This window comes from Trichosurus vulpecula, chromosome 3 (genome assembly GCF_011100635.1).
Source record: "Trichosurus vulpecula isolate mTriVul1 chromosome 3, mTriVul1.pri, whole genome shotgun sequence".
NCBI lineage: Eukaryota > Metazoa > Chordata > Mammalia > Diprotodontia > Phalangeridae > Trichosurus > Trichosurus vulpecula.
In genome coordinates, this window is record NC_050575.1 from 110559673 (window position 1) to 110585405 (window position 25733).

Here is a 25733-nt window from a genome sequence, read left to right on the forward strand (position 1 = left end):
TACATATTTGAGGGATAAGGTCTTTATCAAAGAAACACTACAAAATTATTTTTGATGTTATTTCAGTGTTTTTGGTAATTAGGTCTGTTTTTGCTTTGTCTGAGATCATGATTGCTACCCCTGCCTTTTTTACTTTAGCTGAAGCATAATAGATTCTGCCCAAATCCCTTATTTTTACTCTGTGTGTGTCTTTCTGTTTCAAATGTGTCTTCTGTACACACCATATTGTTGGGTTCTAGCTTCTAATCCATTCTACTGTATGCTATATTCGGGTTTTTTTTTGTGTGTGAGCTCATCCTGTTGAGAGTGGTAAAGGCAGAAATGAGAAAAGAAATGAGAGCATTGACAAGAAATTCTTAAAAAGAGTGAGGGTTAAGCATTGCCCACCATCCCTCCCTGCCCCCCTCCATTTTCTTCTCTGCTATAAAAATTATTTCTTGCATACCTCTTTTATGTGAGAAAACTTTCCCCATCCTACTTTTCCCTTCCCCCTTCTTCCAATACATCCCTCCCCTTGATTTATTTTCCAGGTAAGTTCTTTTTCCAATGAAATTATTTCATATTTTCTTCTTTTTGACATTGTTTTATTATAGCTTGATGTCTTATTGAGTCATTAGCTTCTACTTGGCAAATTTTAATGTTTAAGGAATTGTTTTCTTCAATGAATTTTTTTTTACCTCCTTTTCCATTTGGCCAATTCTGCTTTTTAAGGAGTTCTTTTCTTCATTGAATTTTTGTGCCTCTTATTATTAGGCCAATTCTGTGTTTTGTTTTTTTTTGTTTGTTTGTTTCTTTAACGTGTGCACTTTTATTTGAACTGGTCTTAAGTCAGTGTATACGTAAAGCTCCTCCCCTCCCCCAAGTACTGGCACCAATCTCAAAAAACTCGCAGGGAGATTGTAAAGTCTTCATTCACATCTATGTTAGGGCAGGTAGGGAATTTAGGGGGCCATTCATTATGGCTGACAATTTAAAAAAAAAAGGAACAAGTATTAAGGCGGAAGATACAAAAAGTTTTTTTGTTTTTTAAAGGATTATGTAATTTACAAGTAAAGCAATACTAGTACCTTCCCCCCTCCCCCCTCCCCCCTCCCCATCTGGATTTTTGTTAGGTAGCTCCTTTGCTCCAGCAGAGGACAGCCTTCACTGAGGCTTGTAACTCTGTAACAATGCATTATACAATATTTGGAATGGCTGTTAAAAAAACCAAAACAAATGTACAGTCCGAGTCCTGAAGACTCACTGTAGAACTTTGGGGATGTTTGCCTCCAACATACTTAGACTGCTCATCACCTTCACCGTTCCAGTTTTTAAATCCTGAGTCAAGCTCCAAAAAAAAAAAACAAAAAAAACAAAACAAACAAACAAACAAATAAAGCCATGGCCAATCTCATCTCTTTTTTGGGCAATTATCATATCACACCCTTTGACAAAAAAAAAATCAAAAAACCACAAACAGTCCATTTAGAAGCATTTGCAGTGGACAATGGAGGGCCCAGATTCATCATACTCCTGCTTACTGATCCACATCTGCTGGAAGGTGGAGAGAGAGGCCAGGATGGAGCCTCCAGTCCAGACAGAGTATTTGCACTCAGGTGGGGCAATGATCTTGATTTTCATTGTGCTGGGAGCTAGGGCTGTAATCTCTTTCTGCATCCTGTTAGCAATGCCTGGGTACATGGTAGTACCACCAGACAGTATGGTATTGGCATAAAAATCCTTATGGATGTCAGCATCACACTTCATGATTGAGTTGAAGGTAGTTTCGTAGATTCCACAGGATTCCATACCTAAGAAAGATGGTTGGAAGAGGGCTTCTGGGCATCGGAGCCTCTCGTTGCCAATGGTCATGACCTGACCATCAGGGAGCTCATAGCTCTTTTCCAGAGAAGAGCTAGATGCAGCAGTGGCCATCTCCTGCTTGAAGTCTAGGGTCACGTAACACAGCTTCTCCTTGATGTCATGCATGATTTCCCTCTTGGCTGTGGTAGTGAAACTGTACCCTCTCTCGGTCAGGATCTTCATGAGGTAGTCTGTCAGATCACGGCCAACCAGATCCAGACAGAGGATGGCGTGGGGAAGGGCATAACCTTCATAGATGGGCACAGTGTGGGTCACACCATCACCGGAGTCCATCACAATACCAGTGGTACGACCAGAGGCATGCAGGGACAGCACAGCCTGGATGGCAATATACATGGCTGGGGTGTTGAAGTTCTCAAACATCATCTGAGTCATCTTTTCTCTGTTGGCTTTGGGGTTCAGAGGGGCTTATGTGAGCAGCACAGGGTGCTCTTCGGGGGCCACACGGAGCTCATTGTAGAAAGTATGATGCCAGATCTTCTCCATGTCATCCTAGTTGGTGACAATACCATGTTCAGTGGGGTACTTCAGGTTCAGAATACCTCTCTTGCTCTGGGCCTTATCCCCCATGTAGCTGCCACCATCACACCCTAATGTCTGGGGCGCCCAACAATGAAAGGGAAGATGGCCCTAGGGGCATCGCCTTCTGCAAAGCCAGCTTTGCACATTCTGGAGCCATTGTCGACAACAAGAGCAGCAATATCATCATCCATGGTGAACTTTGAAGTGGCAAGTTTAAACCCTTAAGAGAGAGAGGAGGTGGTGCCGCACCTGGAGGCAGGGGGGAAGCAAGTGCACGCTGGGTGGAAGAGCTCACAGCTACCTAGTTCTGTTTTTTAAGGTGTTATTTTCTTCAATACTTTCTGTGTGTGCCTCTTTTACCAAGTAGTTAATTCTCTTTTCAGTGCTCTCATTTCTTTTCTCATTTTTGCCTACCACTCTAATCTCTTTCTTCAACTCTTCCAGGAATTCTTGTTGGGCTTAGGTCCAGTTAGCACTTTTCTTTGATGCTTTGCTTGTAGCTGTTTTCACATTGTTGTTTTCTTGTAAGTTTTCATTTTGGTCTTTCCTGCCACCACAGTAGCTTTTTATGGGTAAGTTCTTTTTTGTTGTTGTTTGCTCATTTTCCTAGCCTACCTCCTGACTTTGGAATTTATCTTCGGGCTAGAATCTGCTCACTTCGGGGTGGAGAAGCACTATTCCAAGCTTCAGGCTTTGTCATGCTGCTATTTTTAGAGCTAGTTGGAGGGGGATGGTGGGGGTCCTACAAGTTTTTGGTGTTTCCAAGATGGTATGATCTGGAGAGAGTTGTGGTCACTGCTCTTTTGCTATGGTGTTTATCCACTAAGAGCTTCCTATTCTGTAGCTGCAAGTGCTAGTGCTTCTCTTGCCTGTAGAACTGTAATGTTAAACAGGGTGGGACTATTTTTTACTGTTTTCTCTTTTAGAATGCTAAAGCAATCAAGTGTCTTTTATTAAGTTTTGCTAGGCTCTAAGCCCCAGGCCCACACCCTTTTGCTTATTAAGTGTGAAGCTTTCTGGCCCTGAGTGGTATATAAACTTGGAGGCTGGCATTTTGCTTTGAGGCTCTCACTCACTGGAAGAGTGTTGTGTGATTTGACCAGACGAGACTCTGGGTAGCCATGGGAACCCCCATCCCCCGCTTTGAAAAAAAAACCCATATGTTAGTGCTTTTCTTTTTGGTAAGTATGTATATGATGTCTCGATCAGACAAGGCCTGTCTGTTGAATTGTGTTACTTGCTCTGTTTATATTGTCTCTGTTTGTAGTTTCTGTTTGTATTTGCTCTGAAGTTCAGGGTGCTGGCTTTTCCTCCTGAACTAAGTGAATGATACATGTATGTTTGATTAAAGTGAGATAGTTAACCCCTTACAGTTGCTTTCCTTAGAAAAGCAGATCAAATAACCTGTGCTAGCAGCCCTTCTGTGAGCCCTTGTTACTGGTCTTTTTGGGTCTTATACCTCAGCAGTAGCTGCTAGCAACATTGTTGTTACAAGAACTGTGAGCAGGGCTCCTGCTCCATTGTGACCAACCACAAGCTCTCCTCCCTGTCCTAGAACTGCGACCCGGAACTGTGCATGGGTAGTAGAGGTGCCAATCAGTGCTTACTACACCCAATGCCTGTGAAAGGTCCCCTGTAATCTCTTTCTGCCAATTGTCTGACTCCCTTGCCACCTCTGGATTGAGAGCTGCTGAAGCTGTTTCTGTATGTACCCTGGGCCAATTCCCATTCCAATATCATAAATCTCTCCAGCTGAACTCCTAAGTTATCTTAGGTTGGAAAAATATCTTGCCCTGACCTTCTGTTCACTCTGCTTCTCCAAAATTTGATTTGAGGTATTATTTTAAAGTTGTCGGGGGAGTTCTGCTGGGCTGCTGCTTCGTCTCTCCCATCTTGGTTCCACCTTCCAGATCATATATTGAGAACTGCTGAATTAGCATTAAGAGAGAAAGGCTTCTTGTAGAAGGTGCGATTTTAGCTGGGACTTGAAGGAAGCCAGGGAAGCCAGGAGGAAGTGCTGAGAAGAGAGAATTTTAGGCGTGAGAGACAACTAGTGAAAATGCCTGGAGCCTGGATGTCAAGGAATGGCAAGAAGGCCAGTATCACTGGCTTGTAGAGCATGTGGAGGGGAGTAAGGACTAAGGTTCAAGAAAACTGAAAGGCAGGAAGGGAACCAGAGTCTAAAGGATTTTAAATGCCAAACAGGATTTTATATTTGATCCTGGAGGTGATTGAGATCCACTGGAATTTACTGAATGGGGGTGGGGTGATGTCATATAGCTGTGTTTTAGGAAGATTGCTTTGATAGTGGAGCATGGTCTGGAGTGGGGAGAGATTTGTGGCAGGGATGTCAACCAGAAGACTGTTGCAGTAGACCAGGTGTGAGATCATGAGGTCCTGCACCGCAGCATTGCAGTGTTGCTAGAGGAGAGAAGGGAGTGTATATGAAGGTAAAATCACAGGAGTGGGCAGTAGATTGGATTGGGAGAGAGGTGAGATAATGAGTTCAATTTAGGGCCCCTGTTTTCCTTTTGATAAACAAATGTCCTAAAAGAGTGATCTGAATGTCCTGCTTTTTTCCTCACCATAGATTTCTTTAAGCAGTCTAGCTACCAAGGTTTTACCCACTATAGTAAAATTGCCTCTCTCATAAATCACCTTTGCTTCAAGTGGCCTTTATCTTTCAGCTTTCTCCTTCCATGAATTATTTGACCCTACACTCCTGGTTTTTTCCAGGCAGTTTGTTGTATTAGAAAGAACTTCGGAGATTAGCTAACTTGCTTAAAGGTCACACAGTTTTTGAGTGGATTAGGGCCTGGAGTCCAGGTTTTCAGATTTCAAGTCCATCCCTATTTCCATTCTCTCTTTGATGTGACCCACTCTTTCACCCTTTATCTTAATTTAGAAAGATAGCTGATGTTGTAGCCTCAGCCATGGACTAGGGAGGAGGATACCTAAAATTTAGTCTTGATTATGCCTTTACTAGCTGTGTAACATGAGGGAAACAACTTCATTTTTCTGAGTGTCTCTTAATTTAAGGAAGAGGATGATTATATCAGCCCTGCTACCTCACATACTTGTATTAGATAAAATTATGAAAATAAAAATGCTTTGTAACTGAAAAAGTATTAAGATGGTGCTATATACTGAATTATCTGCCCATTAAATTATGTGCTTTATGAATTTTCCATAGCAGAAAGGTTAGGTTTTTCATATTTCCTAACCTAGGTCCAAGTATCATAGGACTAAAATGAAAGGGAAGGATTTGACATAGAAGCCAGAGTAGGAAGACACCATACATGGCTGAGTGTTTATCCCTGATTAAGATAAAAAACTAGATATGATTGATTTTTAAATTATCTATGGTTATTCTTAATTGTTCATATCTTTTATATTAATATAGCTAACTGAGAATTGAAATGAATTTTCTATTTTATGTCTTCCCCCCTTATTAAGGGCTATTGGGCTCACATGTTCTCCTTTTTTTACATCTTTAACATATTCAGTATTGGTGACACATCAGTCTTGTTTACTCATGTAGAGCATGGAATGCTCCCCCTCCCTCCCACCTTTTAAAGCTTCCTTTAAGCTTTCCATCAAAAAATGTATTGTAGCTACAGGTTGTCACGCCATATTTAAGGTCTTCTGGCCACCTCTCTGAACGTTAATGCTTCCATTGGGCCAGATAATAGCTTTCAGAATGGATGACACCTTGGGAAGCTTCAAGGTTATCTATTTATACACAGAGAAGCAGAAGTGGTGGGGTGGGGGTGGGGGTGGGGGTGGGGTGGCGTAGGCCAGCAGTAGCTGAGGCCTCAAAAGAGGTGGCTGCCAGGAAATCAACAAAATGCAAAAGCTTAGCAATAAATGAAGAAAAGATGGATCAAACCATTTGTTTTATTGTAGATAGCTGCAGAAAGAAGTCTTTCAAAGAAATTCCTTTCTTTAAAGGGGGTGAGGGCAATATTAAATTAAGGTAACATTTTATTTCTGTTACCTAATTGGAGGAGAGGTGCAAAATGAGTGAATTTTTAGCTAGCCAAGACTTTATCTCTTTAAACACCAACATTTTATTTTAAGCCAGTTTTATACAATTACAGCATGTCAGAAGCAATATATGTTAATGCAAAGAATGCTGCATTTTGGAGCCAGGAGACTTGGGTTCAAATCCTAATTCTGAAATTTGCAGGCAAGTCATATCACTTCTCTGAGCCCATCTTCCTCACCTGTAAAATGGACTGAGTATTAGTCTCTTCTACTTGTTTCACAGGGTTGTTGTGAGGAATGTGCTTTGGAAGCCCTAAAGTGCTGTAGAACTGTAAGCTATTTTGGAAGGGACCTTTAAAGATAATGTCAGAAACAAAATGAACCTTAGAGATCATTTGGCTCAAACCCCTCATTTTGTGTTCTGTGAAGAAACTGAGACTCAGATAATTTAAGTGACTTGCCCTAAATCCCCCAACTAGTAAAGCCAGTATTTGAATCTCAAGTCCTAGAATCTTAGACTCCAACTTGAGTGCTCACTCGGTCACACATACTACCTTTAGTTCTCACGTATATCACGTTTTCTCATTTTTTTTTTCATAAAATGAGTGTATTTCAAGAATTTCATTGATGTAGGCTCTTTTTATCAATGCAGATCACAGCATATAGAAGACCATATATGTAGTCTCTAAGAATGGCTATCGCTGACTGAAAAATTCATTTCCCTGTAGCTGTCTGTTTGAGCCTCTCTGATTTTAGTTAGGCTGGTTCTTAGATGACAGACATAGTCCCTTGCTGGGCCCATATGAAAGCCTTTCCAGCTTGGTAAGGTTTTGTTAATGCCTGTATTCTGCTAGTATAGAGGACAGATGATTACCTTCAATCTTTGATGAATATATTAAATAATATTTAGCTTTTTATGATGACTTGAGGTCATTGTTTTGAATGCCCCTTATGAGGAGAAGACATCGGATATGCACATCTTCCCTTGTTTTGTCTAAAATCTTTCCCAGCTCAGCCTTGATTACACCTCTTGAGGATGATGTCAGATGGAAGGATGGAAAGTAGGCCCAATTCGTCACAAATAATACACAAAATAGATTAATCCATGTGTACACAAACGAGACTGTAATACTACCTTAAATTTATCTAGCACTTTATCTTGGTTACAAGCATGATAAAGTGATGCCTTCAGGATTTATTGAGGTATGTGAAACTGTTCTTGTAATAAATGGCCTCATACTACTATGCTTTTTGAATTCTGCTGTCTGCTTTTTATAGTTTTTCTCTTATGCTATTTTATATCACTTACCTCTTTGTATGGCTTCTTCTAGCAGCGTTCTTCTCCCTTCATTCTAATTTTCTAATTTAGTAGTTAAAATTCTCTCAAATAAGAGTAAAAAGAATCTTTATGAAGGACTTGCCTATGAGCCAAGTGCATGAAATTCAGTATGGGAACTTTGCTTCCTTCCCAGTTCTCAATGGTGACCTCAGTCATTTGTTGTCAGCTAAGTGATGGCTAGGTAAATGAAGCACTGCTGTATTTGGATTGTATTGTTCTTGGTCACTTTAGATGACTTTGAGATATAAAAACTTGGATTATTCTGCCAAAATGTCACTAATATCTTTCTTAGATGGATTATTAACATCGTCTTTCCTTCTCTTAGTGTAGTTCTTTCAGGGAGGATAAAGGAGTTTCGGGACTTATTCATTTTTAGGACAGAACAAGAAGTAGTGGATTTTTTGTAGTTTATTTACCTCTCAGTGCTAAGCAGGAGAATACCTCCAACCCAGTACCCTCTAATTTTTCCCTGACTTCTTTGGAGTAACCCTATAAGGGGCTTTCTTAGAATCACCTGGGAAGAAAGGCCCTCATCTATCACCCAGAAGCTTGCCACACAGTTCTGTGTTTTTGATCTTTTCTCTTTTTCCCATCACCAATGCTTTCTTGGCCCTTTGCCAAGTAGTGGCTAAGAAGCATAGCCAGGACTCTAGTTTACCTTTACTGTCAAACTGGTATATACATTGCCATTATACTGGGTGCTCTTACCTTCCATGCCTTCTTCTGACCATTGAACAAGTTCAGATTGTTGGGGTTAGTAAATTTCTTCCTTTCAGTTTAACTTGACAGGTTTATACTACAAAAAGTTGTGACGTGGTGGGAAAAGTCAGATTAATCAGCTTTGTGACTTAACTACCTGAAGTATGAATTTGTGTTACCAGGCTGCTTAGTGTAATGCCCTGAAAAGAATTACTGAATCCATAATGGTGGTTCAGACTACTGAATTGATCTGCAGTAGATATATAAGAATGGTAGGAAAGTGTTGGCAGGATCTTTTCTGAATATCTCTTTGTTTTCTCTCTTGAAAGGGATAGCTGTACCCTGTTGACCATAGATTTGACTAATAGAGGGATATATCTGGATAATATGAAGACATAGTGGCAGGTTTTGACAGTTCTGGAGCCAGACTTCACCTAGAATTAAAATAGCAAAAGAACCTAGACCCAGATAAACTCTGCAAAATCACTGTAATTCCCAGACCCCAAATTGGCAGGCAGAACAAATTCTATAGTAGGTCTCTGTATTTATTATTTCTTTCCTGCTCTTCTCCTCAATAAATTACTTTGGTCCTTGAAGATAGTGAAATTCTCCTTGATCTTTTGTGAAGGTATTTAATGTATATGTGTAGGGGGAGAATGGGAGGGTGGAGAAAGAGACAGAGACATAGAGACCTCTGCCTGTGCCGTGTTACTATTAGAAGTTGTTAAAAGCTAAGTTTCTAATGCAAAGTAGTTATATTTAATTGAGCAGTTCTCATTTTGTTGAATAATGATTTGCATGCTTGTATGTGATAGAAAAATTTCCAAGTGGGATCAGTGTTACTTTAATTATACATGTTTAATTTATCGTTGCTGTTGTTTGTCCTTTGTTCTTGAAGAAGACCATGACATCAAGAAGGTGATGCCATGACTTGAAAGTAAATTGGATATAAGTGAGGAAGGGCTGTGCAGACACCAGCCTCGCTTTTTCCCCTGGAGCCATCTGGGTCCAGTGGCAAGATATAGATCCGGAAGACTGGAGATGGTCCCCAATGTTTATTTACATCCCTATTTTCAAAGAAAGATTTGTACAGATCACTGGGAACAGTCTTATAACAGGCCCTATTGCCAAAGTTAGAAGACCTCAAGGATGTATATATAGAAGTAGCACATGTTCTTGAGAGGAATCTTGCTAACTCTGGACCTCAGTGTCTTCAGTTGTGAAGCTGATAAGGCTGAACCTAATGGTCTTCTAAGGTCATTTCGAGCTCTAAATCCTTTGGTTGTATGGTGATAGTAACAATCTTAAATATTTTCTAAATTTTATTTTTCTTCTGGTCTTCTATCTTGACTTCTCAAAAGCCATTGCCTCCATTGCCTGATCATAGGCAGCTAGGTGGCTAGAAGTGTATAGAGCACTGGGCTTAGAATCAGGAAGACTCATCTTCATGAATTCAGATCCTGTCTCAGACAGTTACTATTTGACCCTGAGCAGTTACCCTGTGTGCCTCAGTTTCTTCATCTGTAAAATGATTTGGAGAAGGAAATGGCAAACCATTGCCAAGAAAACCCCAAATGGGGGTCACAAAGAAGGGGTCACAACTGAAAAACAACTGACCAACAACTGATCATAGGGTCATAGGATTTAAAGCTGGAAGGGACCTGAGGGTTCATCTTATCCAGCCCCCTCATTTTACAAATGAGAAAACTGAAATTCTGAGGGCTTGAGTTACCTTCCCAGGCTCACACAGATAATGAGTAGCAGAGTCTGCATTTGAACTCAAGTCTTTTGATTTCAATCAAATTTCAAATCTGATTTCAGATCAAAGTCAGATCACTCTCATAGTACCTTTCTGAATTAAATTGCAACCCCTCAGCCTAGGATTCCAGACCTTTACTGATGTAGCCCCATAATATTTTTCCTGCCTCCTCCTCTCCCCCCCCAGTACTTTTTTCTTCATACATTTTGCTGTAGCCAAACTACGCTACTCACTTTTCTCCAAACTCTTTAGTTTCCCTCTCCAATGGCTTGGCTTATTTTTCTTCTGCCTGGACTATTCTCCTTCCTAATCCTTCAAAGAGATGGAGTTTGAAATGATCCTTGAAGACTTTTTAATCTCCCCGACTGGATGATTCTTCCTTCTTTGAACCTACTGATGCTGTTTACCCTTTCCTAAGGCCCTTCTGGCTTGCTTTATATAAAGATTATTTGTGTACTTGTTTTTTTCTTCGCTTTCCACCTGCCTCCTGCAAAGCTGGAAGTACTTGAAAGTAGGAATTATATCTTATTTTCATACTTCCTTTGTATTTCTTTTTGTTTGCTGAATACCTGGCTTTGGCCTTAGTGGGTAGTCAACAAATATTAATTGAATTGATTTAGATTTGGACCAGGGTTATAGCTCTTACATAATTCCATTGTAGTAACCCACCCGAAACTTTTGGCCCATTTCAGTTTTGAAAATAACAGAATTCATCACAATCTGTGGTGCTTCAAAGCCCCATGGCTGAAGCCTGTGCTATACCACAGATAATTGCTTTCGCACCTAGGTTGTTTTCAAAATCTCCCAGTTCTAAACATTTAATCTGTTTTCTGGCTTAATCAAGAAGCAGAGCTTCCTCAGTGCCAGACTTGGCATAGAAAATGTGGGCATGGTGCCGTTCATTCTGCACCCTGGGCCTCAGAGAATGGAGAAAGCAACCTCTCGTGGCACAGAAAACAATGCAGCTGACCCCAGCACCTGGCAATCTGTAAGGAGCTGTGGAATCTGTAAACTTTCTGCACTACTGCCTAACAGTTGCAGATGGTCTGAACCGATGATTAAATATCGTTGCTGTTTTGCCCAGAACTGCTGTGGCCATACCCTCAGTGTCTGGTTTTACATTCCAGTGGGTAATTAAAGGGGCAGAGCCAACTCCTGTTATTTCTAGGACATCTCTTTCACTTGGCTTAGAAGTGATTTCAGTTTTTGCCAATTGCACATTCAACTGCAGTAAGCAAGGGCTGTGAATGACCATTTTTTTGTTTTGAAAATTTAAAAACTGACTTAAAAGATGGTCTCTAATGAAAGTGAATAATTGTTATACGTTGCTTTCTCAGGTAGGTGTTCTGCTGTCAGACATGTCAAGGTGATTTGGCAATGGATTTTTCTCCTGAGTTAGCACATGACACTCTGAATGGGCAGAGATAACACAAATTAGAGAATGTTACAAGCCTATCTGCTGAAGAATACATTTCCATCTGACTAGAGGTGGCATTTGTGGATGTTACCTTAATACCTTGGTGAATCTCTTACAGATAGGTAATGAGGGGAATTTTCAGCAAACAAAAAGAATTCCAAAAATATCACCTGAATTGAGTACTTTTTTTTAAAAAGTCCTTTAAAGTTTGAAAGTGCCTCAGGCTACTAAGTCTGCTGGTAGTAAATGCCATGAAATTATCCCATGTTAACTTCCTAACTTCATACCTTAGTTCCTTATACCTCAGCCAATATAATGAACTGGGGGAAGCAGAAATCAAAATTCTGCTTATTTTTGCCAACGAGGTTGTCATTGTCCACTCCCACAAAACCAGCAAGGGCACAGAATCCTCAGAGAGAAAGATTGTGTCAGTTTCCTACCTGACTTGACTTATGACAGTGGCCATATGGGAACCTGGTAATGAAGATTGCAATTCATCCTTGTAGAGCTTGTCTAATGATTAGAAGATTAAACATTTTGTTTAAATTAGCAATGTTTTTCTCCCCCTTCTGAGTGTTAAACTACTATCAGTGCAGGATGGAATCTCCTTAATATTCCTTTACTGGACTCCCACACTCTGGTTGTGATTGTCAGCAGGAGGTTAAGAAAGTCTCATTTTAATTAAAAAAGCAATTTTTAGCAATGGTTGAGATTATGTGTGTGCCAGAAGAGGCACTTCTGACCATGTGAACTCCCTGATTATGGAGAGCAGTGAGTATAGTTTTCTTCTGGAGCATGACAATGAGCCTAATAGGAAAATATTGTGATGTGTATAGCTAGGTATGAAACACTGCCTCTGCATTAATAGCAAATTCTTAGATCTGTCCTTCAATTTGTGAGTTTTGTGTGTGATAGTTATGTGAAATTGAGAGGGAAGGAGTTAATCTGTAGTGCTTGTGATATATTAGATATTGGTCTTATTCCTGATCATAATACTGCATTTAACCATTGTTTAAATATCTATATTTATTTCAGTTGTATTGATAAATATCTTCTCCCAGCATGAACCTGACTGACTGGAGAAATAGGCTAAACTTCCAAAGGAAACATTTCCTTTCGTTCAGCAAGTGAAGTGATTTGTGTTTCAGATGAAGACCTAGGATTTGGGCTGATACTATGTTGTGTCTCACACTCCTCCCTCCTTTCACACCTCATCTCCCAGTTTTATTCCTGTAGCTGTAGCTGATTTGTTACAGCAGGATCCTAAGCTGATGGCCCTAAGGAAGACCAAGTAACTATGTACCCTTGTGTGTGTGTGTGTGTGGGGGGGGGGTTGGTTGGTTGTTATTTTGTAGAGTTTTAGAGCTGGAAAAGACTTTAAAGATCATCTGACTCAGTTCTCTTATTTGATTTCAGAAAGAGAAAGTGACTTGTTCTAGGTCACATGGCAAGTAAATGACAAAACCAGGACCAGAAATCCCAGGCTTCTCATCCACTACCCCACACTGCTTCCATTGCTGACTAGATCTGATTTCTTAAGTTGATCTTAATCAGAATCCTGGTAATTGGTTTAAAACCAAATTGATCTTCAGAATATTATCAATGTTCTGAGAGCAGTGATTTTTTTTTTCTCCTGTATCTTTTGAGAGTTAATCATGCAACTCTTGCTCCTGGTAAGTAAAGCTCAACTCAGTTGCTGCTTCCTTCATGAAATATCTTTGATTCCCCTTTTCTTCCCTCCACCCCTAAAATAATGATCTATCCTCTTTGGGAGCCCACCCACCACATCGCACCTCTCTAATGTGCTTAATGGTTTTATTGAAAAGTTACTTATGTATATGTTATATTCTGCAGTCAGAGATTAGATCGTAAACTATATGAGGACAGGAATCATACTTTAGATAAGATTCCCCTCCCCCAGAGCCTACTGTTGTACACTGCATATTCATAGCTCATTTCTTTAGTGCTAATTTGAAGCTAACCAAGCCTCACTTGGGTTTTCCTAACTCACCTCCATCCTTGTGTTTTCTAACAACCCTTCCTATTTATCTTTTTTGGTCAGTTCTCAGTGGATTGTATGTAGGTAATCTGTGCTTCTCGGGTCTCTTTGCCCTTGTTATTGCCACATAGCTGGTCTTGGCAAGTTCAGGATTCTCCCCATTATTGCCTTTCCTGCTACTGCTTCTGTGTGGGTGTGGATAAAGGTGCACCTAGGTTCATTGTGGTAGATAGTGGCAATGAGAAAACCTGCTTTGGGTAAATCCTGCCTAGTGTAAACATTGTAGGTGAGACAGCATAGTGGAATTAACAAAGGAGGGAGGAGAGCATCTTGGTGCCTGAGATGTTAATGTGATTATTGCCAGTATAGTTGTAGAGATTATACCTTCACAGTGCGAAAGAGGGAAGGAAAGGAATCTCAGGCACTTTTTGCAATGGTCATCTGTTCTTTCTTCTCATGTTTGTTTCGGAATTTTTGATTTCTTCTAGTTGTTAGCACTCTCATCTTCTTGAAATTATTATGTGTTTATTCATATGCATATTGTATCTTTTTAGTAGGATGTAACCTCTTAAGGTTGGAGATGTTGTTGGTTTTGTTTTTGTATCCTCAGTGCTTAATATAGTGCCGTAGTAGGGGCTTAAAAATGTTTGTCGAATTGAATTATTGATCATTCACTAGCTCACGGGTGGGGAACATGTGGCCTCAAGTGTGGCCCTTTGCCATTAAGGGGCTACGTGTGGCCTTGCAGCTGTAGGTTCCCCACCCCTGCTCTAGCTGCTGCAGTCAGACACATGTTTGCTGTCCCAAAGTTGGCCCGTTTATATCCTAGTGTGGATAATTCACTGGGGCTTCCTAGATCATAGATTTAGAATTGTAAAGGGCCTCAGAGGTCATCTGGTCCAACCCATGAGGACACCAAGGCCCAGGCAGGTAACTTGCCGAGAGTCACGTCAGGAGTGAATCGTGCAGATAGAGGAGTCAAACCCTTGTCCTTTGACTCCAGATTTTACGTACTTTCCACATATCTTTTCACATTTTAAAAAAATTCTTCGTATTTGTTGTTCCTTAGGACACAATAATATTCTGTTGCATTGATATACCATAGTTTTTTCAGCCTTTAGTCTTTGGGCACAGGTTTGTTCCCAACTTTTTGCTACTAAACATATATGTACCAACTCAGGACCTATGATTTCGTCAGTGTGATGATGGGTGTGGAAACTCTTTCTGCCATGCAGATTACCAACTGCTTTGTAATATACAGTCCTGGAGAGTTGGGGTGGGGTGGGGTGGGGGTGGAGGATGGGGACTGAGAAGCTAATTGGCTTGTCTGTAGCCAGTGTCTATAAGAAGCAGGAATTGAATCTCGTTCTGATTCAGCTGCCATCCCACTAGCTAGTAGGCCATGCCACCTCTATAAACGTTACACATAATGTTGCTGCGAATTTTTATGTATGTACTCGTCTTTTTGACTCTTAGTAGCCAGTAGTGAAGTTAAAACTCAAGAGGTACTTGGTCAAAGAATATCAAGAATTTCATAAATTTTGTTTCATAATTCCAAATTATTTCCCAGTATGATCTACCAGCAGTGAATTAGTGTGACTTTTCCCATAGCCCTGCCAACCTTGAATTTTTCATGTTTACTCTCTTTATCAGTTTGGTGAGTGTAAGGCAACAGCTTCAGAGATGTTTTAATTTGCATTTTTCTGATTAATGATTTTTAGCACTTCTTTTTCAGGGGTTCCTTTTTTTTATAGCACTTTGCCTAGACGTGGGGTTCTTAACCTTTTTTGAAGCCTTTGGGCTCAGAATAACAGAATTACAGAAGAAAACTATTACAAATATTTATCAAAATATTAAAAACAAACAAAAACAAGTTTGCAATCTCTAGTTTAAGAACCTGGTCTAGCTCTTTCTTTGCCCCTAATCATATTCTGCTATTTATTGACTTCACATACATGGTATAGCACCTCATCTTCGTTATATTGTAACTCCTTGAAAGCAGGGACTACTTAAAAAAAATCAATGACAGGCGCAGAGCTCTGCCCAGGTAGGTTCCTTAATAAATGTTTGTTGAAATGAATCAGACTCTACTGGGGACTGGATGGGACCTTCAGGTCATTAGTTCATCTCCTGGTATTAGTACAGATAATTAGAGGCTGGCTGTATCTATTCATCTGTCCTTGTCCCAAGACTGTATTCTTTTACTGAAACGGATCTGTTTAAAAAAAAAAAAACAAGATTAGCCCCCTCACCAGACTAATTTAAAAAAAAGTAAACAACACAGAACCATGAATTCACTTTTTTTCTATGTGTTCTTCATGTGTTATTTATTTGGCATGTCCAGATCCATTTCTTTTATGTTTTAGTATTAAAGTAGTAAATTCCTCATGCCTTTTTTGATGTTTTGTGAATTAACTAGCACATGAATTCTTAATAGACCCGTTAATTTATGAAGTTTCCTAATGGGTTCTGTAGTCTGTAAGGAACATTCAGGATACAGTCGGGGCTATGGCAGAGCCTGCGTACTAGGCGGGGCAAGGCTGGGTTGGCATCAGGGCCCTTTTCTTAAGGAACTTGATGAGTATTTATGAGATTGGATATCTGGCTTTCCCCATTCGTTCTACTTGCTAGGCTAACCTGCCACTCCAAAGCAGCAGCAGGGAATTCCCTTGTGTAGAGTGTTTTCAGTGTGTCTCGTGCATATTTACCACGAATCTCAAATTCCTAAGCAATTTCAGCCTGAGATGTCTTGAGTTTCCGTAGGATTCATGTCAGACTGCTTTAACACAGGTGTTATAAATAAGATTAAGAGGTTGTTGAAAAGATATCGCTAGAGCTCTGGGGCTTACTTTCTCAAGTCATTCTAAATTGACAGCTAATGGGTAGTTTGCCTTGATGACTCTTTCTAGCTGGTTGAAACTGACTTGAGATTCACCCACAGAGAAAACTGTTGCTTATGAAGATTCACTTTTCATTCCTTTAACAGATAATGCCTGGGTCTTCCAGTAACAAGGTTTTATTGCCTTTGTATCAAACTCAGCATTTGCTTATAGTATTGGGTTAGGTGCCATTTTATAGGTTTTCAGATTATTAGAACTGGAAGAAGCCGTAGAGATAAAGTTCTAATTTTAAAGCTGAAGAAACTGACTCAGAGGTAAGTGACTTGCTCAGGGTGATGAGTAAGAAACAGGTTTTTAGTGTTCTTATTTCTTAGTTCTACAACTAAAGTTTTTTTCCTTCTTTTACCCTTAAAATCTTGGGACAAGATTTTTTTTTTCCTTCTTCTACCCTTAAAATCTTGGGCCAAGAATCTCTTTCTTTATCTGCTTTATTCAGGTAGAGATCTAAAACTTAAGAGGCCATGTGAAACAGTAGAGAGGACCCTGCATTTGGAATCAGAGGCCCTGGGTTCAAATCTCATCTTTGTACTTAGTGTCTGTGTGACCTTGAACATGTAATAACTCCCTCCCCCCAGCTTCGGTTCCTCTTCTGTAAAATGAGGGTGTTGTGAGGTGGCCTCTAAGGTCCCCTTCAGCTCTAAGTCTGTACTCCTGTGACATGAAGGTTATTACACAAGGAAGTCTCTGTTCGTTGTTAATGTCACTTGTCATGCTGTTTTAAGAGAATTGCCAAACCTTTTCCTCGTGACGTTGGGGTGTTACGCAGCCCTTTCTAAGGTCACAATTGGCACTCCAACAATATTTTTCCAGGACTGTAGCTTGGCATTTTTACTTCACATCTAAGCATGACCACATTGTCTTCCTACTAACAGTAAATGTCATGATTCCTAATGACTCACATTTAGGTGATGAAACAGAATGTCATGTTAGAGTTCCTTTCTTTAATATGTGAAAATCCTTTAAAAGATGTGGCATTTGATACCTGCTCTGTAAAATGAGCTGGAGAAGGTGAATTCTTCTAAGACCCTTGGAGGAGCAGCCTCCACTCTGCAGATGTTTTTCAGAATTGTCCAAAGAAAGAGTATTCTGATAATTGTGCTTGCCAATGCATTACACTGCTGCTTTGGTAAAGAGTAGTTAGGAATTCTTTGTCTGTGGAAGTGAGAAACCATTATTCTGTAGTCACTTTGAAATCACTTTTAGTTTCTTCCTGAGAAAGAATTGTAATTGTGTTGACTGAATGACTTTGTAGATGGACCAGAAACACCTGCCTGGGAGTAACATTGAATCTGTGTTGTTGATAGCCTAAGTTGGATATGCTGTTGTTGAGAGAGAGGGAGAGAGAGAGAGGCATAGTGAGAATGAGTGAGTAAGAGAGTTTAGCTGACTGGTAGAATTTGCATAAACTACAAAACCTTTGAAATTATGGAAAGTGAAATCTGAGGAGTTGACATGCAATCATCTCTCTTGGTTGTCATTGATAAAATAATCAACAGAGATGCATTGTGTTCATATTGTTAGACACTTGCTTAACCTAGTAAAATGTAGGCAAATTAGCATGTATGTATTAGAAAGAAAATTAATGCAATCATTATAGCTTTTCAGACTCTAAAGAATTGCTTGTAGTATTTAAAAATATTATTTTAAAAAGGATGCTTAAGTTAAATTTTCATATAAGTTTTCCATCCTTGTAAAAAAGCTGGCTGTTGCTTGGAGTGATAGTAATTAAAACATGTATTGCTTTTCATACATTATCACATTTGATTCTTACAGCAACCTTTGTGAATCAATAGTATAATCATTATAGTCCCATTTTACAGATGTGGAAATTATTCCTTAGAGAATAATGTGGAGCCTGGGGACCTGGGTTTGAATACTGGTCTTGCTACATGTTACTTGTTTATAGGACAAAAAATTCATGACTGAGTTTTTGGGTACAAGCCTTCTAGGGATGAATTTACTAATTAAATTATTCTAATTTTAATTGTAAGCATTTTTAGTTAAGAGGCAAGAGAAAATACAAAGGGACTATGACATAAGCCTTTTTGAAGTCACAATTGATAGTCTCCCTTAACAAGATAGATTCTTGCATTGCGAAAGTGTAGTTAAAGCTTTGCTTTATCCAACACAACAATAGCCCCTTCCAATGTCTGAGCACCCATTTCTTACTCTTATTCTTTTCTGAATCTTATTCAACCAAGTCTAGGATAGAGAGATGATAATCTTCATTAGATGATAATCTCCCTTTCTAGAGTCTGGTTACTACTGCCCTAGTCCAGGAGTTTAGAAAGCCTTAAGCTTTACTTAGGTTTCCTTCAGAAAGCAGTTAGAGCTTTGGTAAGGGGGAATAACGATTTCTGTACAGGATATTTGTTGCTTTTTTCTATTTTGAAGTCTCCTTCCTTTTGAAGTATTATTAGATACTAATAAGGTTTTCTTCATTTAGTAGTAGGTATGGAAAGGACTTCGGCCTGGGCTGCTGAAAACGTGCTCTTAATCCTTCTCAAAAAGGAGCAGGGGTTAGTGTGCCATGCGTGCCATGTTACATGTGTGACTCATGCAAGGCACTTATCCTCTCTTAGTCCCAGTTTCTTTATCTGTCAAATTAGGAATTGGACTAGGTAATCTTCAAGGTCCTTTCCACATCTAACTCCTATGATCCTGTAAGTGATGTGATTTGCGTTAGTTCACACAGTTAGAAAATGTCTGAGCTTGGACTTAAACCCAGGTCTTTTGACTCTAACATGATTGCTCTTTTTACTATACCATGTTGCCTCTGTGTGTGTATATGTGTGTACACATGTGTGTATGCATATGTGTGTATGGGACGTGTATGAGTGTATGTGCATGTTTGTGGGCAAATGCCTGCACATAGGGGTGTACAGGCCTAAGTTAGGCAGGCACATCCATTGCATGTGCTCTAGGCTAGGCCCTGAGTAAATAAACTTGAGTCTTTAAAGAATTTTATGGGGCAGCTAGGTGGCGCAGTGAGTAGAGCACCGGCCCTGGAGTCAGGAGGACCTGAGTCCAAATCTGGCCTGAGACACCTGACACACTTACTAGCTGTGTGACCTTGGGCAGGTCACTTAACTCCAATTGCCCTGCCTTCCCCTCTCCAAATCCCCACCCCCCATATCAAAAAAAGAGAATTTTATGCCTATTTGTGAAAGATAAAGTTCTAAAGCTCATCTATATAGTCAAAATTTATGAAGAACCTCTCCCCCCCACATCATCTCCTGTCTTCTACTTTGTTTCTGAAGAAAATCATTTTTTTGAGTCTTTATAGACTTCTGACTGTGACTTCAGAAATAATTTTGAAAAAAGTAAGTGAAAATTTCCTTGCCCAACTTTTAAAAAAATGAAACTGTCCCTTGCTGCAGGCAGTAATCCACTACCTAGAGTCACTTCTCTGAGTAATTATGTTTAACGAGTGCATCATGTGACTTGAAAAAACCTAATACTGTTCCTGATGATTGCTAATTAGCTACTCTTCTCTCCTTCTCCTACTGTTGTAAAGTAGTTATAAAATATTTTTCTGTCCCCACAAATGTTAAAGTAGATATCTTGTGTTATTAGAAGTCAGTGTATCAAATTATGGGTTCTGAGATAAATATTGTCGCCAAATAAAGGGTTCTGGCAGTCATTTTCAGCCTGTTGTGGATGAAGCAGTATGTTTTATTAGACAAAAGCTGTAGATTGGGAGTCAGAAAGTTTGAGTTTTAATCCTTTGTACATCTGTAAAATTACGGGGTTGAACTAGATAAACTCCAAGGTCCCTTCCAGCTTTGTTACTCTAAGCTGTATGTAAATGGGATACTTGATTTATCATATAAATTCTGCTGATACTGTGGTTGTAATATTGGAATAATTGAGTTTGGCTAATGGGAAAATCCATCCTTTTCACTCATAATTGATTGACTGAGGCCTATCATCTGTGGTTCTCTAAGCTGACTGACTAGTATTACCCTATGAAGGATATTCCATAAGCCTGGAAAAAACTGTGTCACATCTTCTGATAAAAGAACAATCAAGTACTTCCATGACTTCCAGGAGACCATAAAGATCTTATTAGCTCTACTCTGTAGGGCAAAGCCATTCAGCCACTGGTTACTGGCCTTTGTGATGCCTGGTCTTAAATCCACACTGATCCAAAGCTGACTGGTTCTACTGTAGATAAGCAGACTGAAATACAGGGCCAGGAATCCCAACTGAGGGACTGTCAGTTAACAAGAATTTATTAAAAATAAAGCATTTATTTAGTACCTATTTATGTGTCAGATGCTGTGGACACAAAGATGAGAATAAAATAGTCTTTCTCCTTAATAAGCTACTCTGTGTTTGTGTATGAATGTGTATGAATGAGACACTCCATCTCTTGACTCTGGGCAGTATCTCTGGCTGTCTCCCATGCCTAGAATGTTCTCTTTCCTCTTATCTACCTACTGACTTCTCTAACTTCTTTAAGTCCTAACTAAATTCCCATTTCAACTAAATTCCCATTTCCTACATGGTACCTTTCCCAGCCCCTCTTAATTCTAGTCTCTTCCCTCTGTTAATTATTTCCTATTTATCCTGTATATAGTTTGTTTGTATATGTGTTTGCTTGTTATCCTCCCATTAGATAGTGAGTTCCTTGAGAGCACAGACTGTCTTTTATCTCTTTTTGTATCCCCAGTGCTTAGCACACATCTGGCACATAGTAGGTACTTAATAAATACTTATTTACTGACTCTTTATTTTGTCTTTAATATTTCTTGTCTCATGGCGTCATTAACTTCTTTTTGGTCTAGTCTAATTTCGAGGGTACCTGTTACTTGGGTAAGGTTTTGTATATCTTTCTAAGCTGTCAATTCTCCTTCCAAAGTCTTTCCTCCAGAGCTCTTATTTCCTTTTTAATATAATTTTAAACTCTGGCTTAATTTCTCTTAAACATTTATTTTTATATGCATTTATAATCTCTAATTGAACAACAACAAAACCTTGAAAATTAATTCCTACAGAATAAATTCCTACATTGTTCATGTCTGAAAATACATGTCTGTCCTTGCTTTTTAAGTTCACCTCTCTGGCAGAAGTTGAGTTTCTTGTTTCATTTCTTTTGGGAATTCTAGTTGAACTTCTGGCCAAGTTGTGTTTTTTGCAGCTTAATTGTAGATGTGGAGTTATTCTCTTCTTTTGAAGAGTTTGTGATTTAGACTTTGTGTTAGGGTCAGGCTCTTTGTATTTCTAGATGATACTGAGTACTCTGTTCTTCATGGATTTCAGAGGTGGCTCCTGCTAGGTAGTACCAAACTTTTAATTGGCCCTAAGATCTAGAGACAGTCTGATTGCAGTTCCTCCGTTCTGAGCTTTGCAGGCTCCCAGCCCCAGTTTCAAACTTGACAGTACAGCTGCAGGCTTGCCCCTGGTTATAGCTCCAGTAGATATAATTAACGGCCTTAGCCCTTTTCAGTTAACTAGTAGGCTTTACAGGATCAGAGTCAGAGAGCTGAAGACTTACCTCTGGTCCGAAGTCCCTGCCTTGGTTACTTAGCCTTGGGCTCCACCCCAGGTCACTCAGCTGCAAGCCTCAGTCTAGTTTCATGGACTTAATTTGCGGATCCTGCTCCAGAGTCAGAGGGACAGAGTTGTAGGCACATTCCTGTTCCACAGTCCATTTCCTTATTACTCAAACATATTTCCCAGCTTTAGTCTATGCTAATTCTGCCCTACCTCCTCTACAGTTGGAACTCATCTGTGGGCTCACTCTCTTTGCCATTCCTTGCCTGTACGCAGAAGTAGGCCCCAACACAGTTTCCATTGTATGGAAGATTTTGGTGATCTTTGTGGCTAGACCTGCTCCCTGGTGGCACTGTGTCTTTGGTTATGCCCCTGAGCTGACTTGTACTCAAAAAATGACCCAATGTGGAATCTCCTTGGCCTTTCCGCTCACCACCTCCTCTGATCTTCTTACTCCAACTTTGTTGGAATAGGGGACAGAGCTGGGCTGTACTTCCCATGTGTCTTTCCAGTCTCTGATAACCCTTTCAAGTTCTTAAATGCTTTGAGGATTCCTAGATTAGCTTGCTTGTTATTTATTTATTTTTTTAATTTTAGAGACCTGAATAATAGTTAAGGAATCAAGAAAACAGTAGGCCAAAGGTCAAGAAGATTCTAGACCCATCATTTACACATAATCAGAAGTGGAGTTTCAGGTTGCTGACATGCATATAATCCACCAGAGGTTCATTGGATCAATCAGGCATTCATACTTTAGTGAGAATTATTTTAGTCAGATTCCTTTCCTGTTAACAAATCTATTAAGTGTATAAATAATCAAGTTTCACCCAGTGTACAATAAGCTTAAGTTTCTTATTTCATTATATAATACAGTCTTGAAAAGAGATGTCCTCATTGTGGTGTTTTTTGGATTCTCCAAGGCTTCACTGATAGAGGGTAAGCTTGGTTAGGTCCACCAAACTGGTATATTTGTCATCCAGGGACCACTGGTCTGACTAATCCAAAAGGCTTATCATCAAGTTGACTGCATGGAGATTAATTTTTTGATCTACAGCACTTCTCTAAGATCAGCTGTCAAGTTGTTGATGGGCTGTGATCCGTGTCAGTGGATGGAATGCTCACCTTGATGAAATATAGGGTACCTAGAGGTTTGTTTTTTTTTTTTTTTTTTTTTGAAAATTTTGGGTGTTGATTTCTTAACTGGCTATAAAGAGATACCAGAGGCATATCATTAACTTTTGAGGACAATATCATGAAGGGCAGCTACCAAGTTCTCCCACACAGTATCCTTTGGTGCTATTCTTATATAGAGCAGCTGTGCTGAATGGTTCATGGGTGTCCGCCATAGTAGTTACTGTGCTGCTTATGTAATTAGGTGAGTGGGGCTTATTTGCTTTATTTACATTCTGATAAGTGCTTATTTGCTCTTAATTTCTACCTATTTGCATAGCACTGCTTTATGCTTATTTGTTGCATTGCTTATATACTTTATACTTGCTTATACTAAGGGAGGAGAACAAAGCATGGATAATCTAAAATGGCAGACAGTTCACAAGTTATTTTTAGTTGGCTGTGGAATGTGTTTTGAGTGTACATTTTCTTTCTTTATTATTTTAAATCATTATTTATTTATTTAATATTTTTATTTTTCAGCATTAATTTTCACAAGAGTTTGAATTACAAATTTTCTCCCCATTTCTACCCTCCCACCCACTCCAAGATGGCATATATTACCCTGTTCGCCAGTCAACCCTCCCTTCTGTCATCCCACTCCCCCCCATCCCCTTTTCCCTTGCTTTCTTGTAGGGCAAGATAGATTTTTATGCCCTATTGCCTGTATATCTTATTTCCTAGTTGCATGCAAAAACTTTTTTTTTTTGACATCTGCTTTTAAACTTTGAGTTCCAAATCCTGTCTCCTCTTCTCTCACCACCCACCCTCCCTAAGAAGGCAAGCAATTCAACATAGGCCACATGTGTATCATTATGTAAAACCCTTCCACTAACTATATTTTGCTCCTTCCTGTCCTATCCCCCTTTATCTAATTTTCTCCCTTGACCCTGTCCCTTTTCAAAAGTGTTTGCTTTTGATTACCTCCTCCCCCTACCTGCCCCCCCTCCTTGTATCGTTCTCCCTTTTATATCTCCTTCCTCCTTCTTTCATGTGGGGTAAGATTCCCAATTGAGTGTGTATGTTATTCCCTCCTCAGGTCAAATCCACTGAGAGTAAGATTCACTCATTCCCCCTCACCTGTCCCCTCTTCCCTCCCAACGGAACTGCTTTTTCTTGCCACTTTTATACAAGATAATTTACCTCATTCTATCTCTCCCTTTCTCCCTCTCTCAATATATTCCTCTTTCATCCCTTAATTTAATTTAATTTTTTTTTAGATATCATCCCATCATATTCAACTCACCCTGTGCCCTCTGTCTGTGTGTGTGTGTATATGTGTGTGTGTGTGTGTGTGTGTGTGTGTGTGTGTGTATTCCCTTCAGCTACCCTAATACTGAGGTCTCATGAATTATACACATCATCTTTCCATGTAGGAATGTAAACAAAACAGTTCAACTTTAGTAAGTCCCTTATGATTTTTCTTTCTTGATTACCTTTTCATGCTTTTCTTGATTCTTGTGTTTGAAAGTCAAATTTTCTATTCAGCTCTGGTCTTTTCACTGAGAAAGCTTGAAAGTCCTCTATTTTATTGAAAATCCATGTTTTGCCTTGGAGCATGATACTCAGTTTTGCTGGGTAGGTGATTCTTGGTTTTAATCCTAGCTCCAAGCCCTTTGATCCCTTAATGTAGAAGCTGCTAGATCTTGTATTATTTTGATTGTGTTTCCACAATACTCAAATTGTTTCTTTCTGGCTGCTTGCAGTATTTTCTCCTTGATCTGGGAGCTCTGGAATTTGGCAACAATATTCCTAGGAGTTTTCTTTTAGGGATCTTTTCCAGGAGGCAATCAGTGGATTCTTTCAATTTCTATTTTACCTTCTGGCTCTAGAATATCAGGGCAGTTCTCCTTGATAGTTTCTTGAAAGGTGAGATCTAGGCTCTGTTTTTGATTATGACTTTCAGGTAGTCCAATAATTTTTAAAATATCTCTCCTGGATCTATTTTCCAGGTCAGTGGTTTTTCCAATGAGATATTTCACATTTTCTTCCACTTTTTCATTCTTTTGGTTCTGTTTTGTAATATCTTGATTTCTCATAAAGTCACTAGCTTCCACTTGCTCCAATCTAATTTTTAAGGTAGTATTTTCTTCAGTAGTCTTTTGGACCTCCTTTTCCACTTGGCTAATTCTGCCTTTGAAGGCATTCTTCTCCTCATTGGCTTTTTAGAGCACTTTTGCCATTTGAGTTAGTCTATTTTTTAAGGTGTTATTTTCTTCAGTGTTTTTTTGGGTCTCCCTTAGCAAGTCATTGACTTGTTTTTCGTGGTTTTCTTGCATCACTCTCATTTCTCTTCCCAATTTTTCCTCTACTTCTCTAACTTGCTTTTCCAAATCCTTTTTGAGCTCTTCCATGGCTTGAGACCAGTTCATGTTTTTCTTGGAGGCTTTTGATGTAGGCTCTTTGACTTTGTTGATCTATTGTTGCTGCATGTTTTGGTCGTCTTTGTCAACAAAGAAAGATTCCAAAGTCTGAGTCTGAATCTGAGTCCATTTTCGCTCCCTGGTCATGTTCCCAGCCAACTACTTGACCCTTGAGTTTTTCATGGGAGTATGGCTGCTTGTAGAGTAGAGAGTAGT

General features: G+C 39.5%; 1 protein-coding gene and 1 pseudogene across 1 annotated transcript in view; one reads left to right on the forward strand and one right to left on the reverse strand.

Moving 5' to 3' along the window:
• Positions 1-25733, forward strand: part of CTNNBL1 (catenin beta like 1) — a gene marked incomplete in the record, with an annotated part of 170142 nt that overhangs the window by 13479 nt on the left and 130930 nt on the right.
• LOC118841614 lies at positions 1440-2576 on the reverse strand (annotated as a pseudogene).